A 2615-nucleotide genomic window follows, 5' to 3' on the forward strand; every position below is an offset into this window, starting at 1 on the left:
TTATTGGTTTACACTGGTTGTCTGTGTTTTATTTCTGCGGCAAAATATGGTTTAAAAAAAGGTTTACAGGGTAGACAAAAGGTCAAAAGGTATACAAAACAAGGTACATAACAGTGGGTAAAAGGTAATTAAATTTTACCTTTTGCCCACAGTTGTGTTCCTGGTTGTGCTTTACACAAAGTATTTCACCTTTTACCAAAAGTTGGGTATCTTGTTGGCGATTTCCTAACAATGTACACAACTTTGGTTAAAAGGTGAAAGACTTTGCCTAACACACAACTGTGGGCAAAAGGTAAAAATAGTTAAACCACAACAAGATAGACAACAAGATAGCCAACTTTGTTTGGAAAAGGTATATACTGTTGGTACAGAAGGTACACAACTTTGGTTAAGGGCAGAAATTTATTAAACTCTATCATCCTGCCATTCTATTCTGCCTTGGGGTGACAAAGTATTGTGCAAAATTGTCCCTCATTCGTGACACCGTCACAAAACTTCGATTGGTAATGTTGTGGTAATCTTGCAAGGTGCTTTCTTCCGAGTCCTCAATGGAAATGGGTTCCTTGCACATAACAAAATTGTGGAGTACCACGCAAGCTTTGATCAGCTCGTCCACAGTTTCTGTCTTGAGGTTGATCGCAGTCAATAGGACCCGCCATTTGGCTGTCAGAATACCAAAGGAGCATTCCACCATTCTTCTTGCTCTTGTTAGGCGGTAATTAAAAATGCGTTTTGTTCTTGTCAATCCTCTGCTACAGTAGGGTTTCAAAAGGTGTTCTGACAGCTGGAAGGCTTCATCCCCTACACAGACAAATGGCATAGGTGGACCAGATGTTTGCGGCAGCGGTCTAGGTGGTGGGAACTGGAAGGTGTTTCCATATAGTTTACGCCCCATGGCAGACAGTTTGAAAACTTGAGAGTCATTGGAGCAGCCATAGGCCCCAATATCAACAGCAATAAATTTGTATTCGGCGTCAGCGATGGCCATGAGGACAATGGAAAAATATTTGTTGTAATTGAAATATTCCGATCCCAATCCGGCTGGCTTTACAATGCGGATATGTCTCCCGTCCACAGCGCCCAAGCAGTTCGGAAAATGACATATCTGTTGAAACTTTTCTGAAATTTCAATCCACCTCTCTGTTGTGGGCTCTGGTAAAAACTCTTCAGCTAAGGAGTCCCACAGTGCACGGCATGTGTGCTTCACTATTCCAGATATGGTGGAAATCCCGAGTCTGTACTGGAAATGCAGTGACGAAAGGGATTCTCCAGTTGCAAGAAATCTGTGGGGAATTAAAAAACAATAAATTAGTTAAAAATCACAGCATTGCATACCAAAACTGAGCTCTAACACTTGGAGATACAAACTACCACCAACAAGATTAGCAAAATAAAGGGGATGTAGTGGGAAATTAGTCAATTTTAATATAGTATGTTGCATACACCACCCAAGACTATATTATAGCAACTAAAGGACAGTCATAGACCAAAACTGGAATAAAACAAAAACACATGACCATAGTCCTATCATTAAAAATATTTTATTGATATACCATAATAATATAAAACCAAGGTTTAATTAAAAAAGCAGCAAAACATCAAATATATATATGATAATATGCAAAAAAATTGAAGGGTCAGCTAACCATAATCATAAGAGAAGGTTACACATATGTGTAGAGTCCCATGCCACAGAAAAATATGCAAATAGTGTTACATAACGAATATAAAAATATATGTAATAGTGCCGTAAAGGTATGTGATAAAAAACATATATTAACAAAACGACATACAATTAGATCAAAGTGCAATATATGTGCTAACAAAAAACACAATTTGTGTGAATAATAAACACTAAAGTGCAAAGTGCAATAGTGTCCAGCAGGGGTTGCTACACATAGATAAAATTGCGATTTTGTGACCATGAACACTCTCTTAACGAATGAGAGTGTATGAAGGCGCAGTTAGGAGATAAACAATCACCACAGGTAGTAGTAAACCAATCAGAAAAACGAAATGGTTGCTGCCAACAACCAGACTATAATGTTAAATAGTTATACCTGTGGATTTATAAATGCTCCTACACGCCAGAGGTAGCTGCCCTTCCCCAACGCGCGTTTCGGCCAATTGCCTTCGTCAGGGGGTGGATACTAGCAGAAGCCAATAGGTATTTATGTACCAAAGAGCCAATCAAGACTCATTAAACAAAATTTAGACCAATCACAGTCAGAAAGGCGTGGTGTTTCAATTATTATTAAAGCATATGCATATAATGCACATGACCTGAATTGAATGAAACTGCCACATCTAGCATTAAGACATTAAATACTGGTATAATGTAAAACCATCAAGTATAAGACACTGCACAGATCGCAGTTTATGTGGTGGCTGACATTGTGTATCAAACAGCCAATCATAGCCCGTAAAACAAAAATTGGGCCAATCAGCATCCAAGAGGTGTGGCGCTTCAAATAGTCACTCAGTCTGTACAAAATTGCACCAATAACTGGTAGCGTATCAGACAGCCAATCATAGACCTTCAAACAGAAAATGGACCAATCATAGTCTAGAGGGCGTGACGCTACGAACGATGTCTCCATTGGAACAAAAATGCG

General features: G+C 38.9%; 1 long non-coding RNA gene across 1 annotated transcript; it reads right to left on the bottom strand.

Annotated features, from left to right (window-relative positions):
- LOC141053947 (uncharacterized) lies at window positions 1–2275 on the bottom strand. Its single transcript, XR_012221294.1, has 2 exons — window positions 2061–2275; window positions 1–1283 (listed from the first exon to the last, which is right to left on the bottom strand). It is a non-coding gene; the product is annotated as an uncharacterized lncRNA (long non-coding RNA).
- Between the last annotated feature and the right edge of the window lie 340 nt (window positions 2276–2615).

Source organism: Dendrobates tinctorius, unplaced genomic scaffold, assembly GCF_039654945.1.
Source record: "Dendrobates tinctorius isolate UK_male_01 unplaced genomic scaffold, ASM3965494v1 ptg000173l, whole genome shotgun sequence".
Lineage (NCBI taxonomy): Eukaryota > Metazoa > Chordata > Amphibia > Anura > Dendrobatidae > Dendrobates > Dendrobates tinctorius.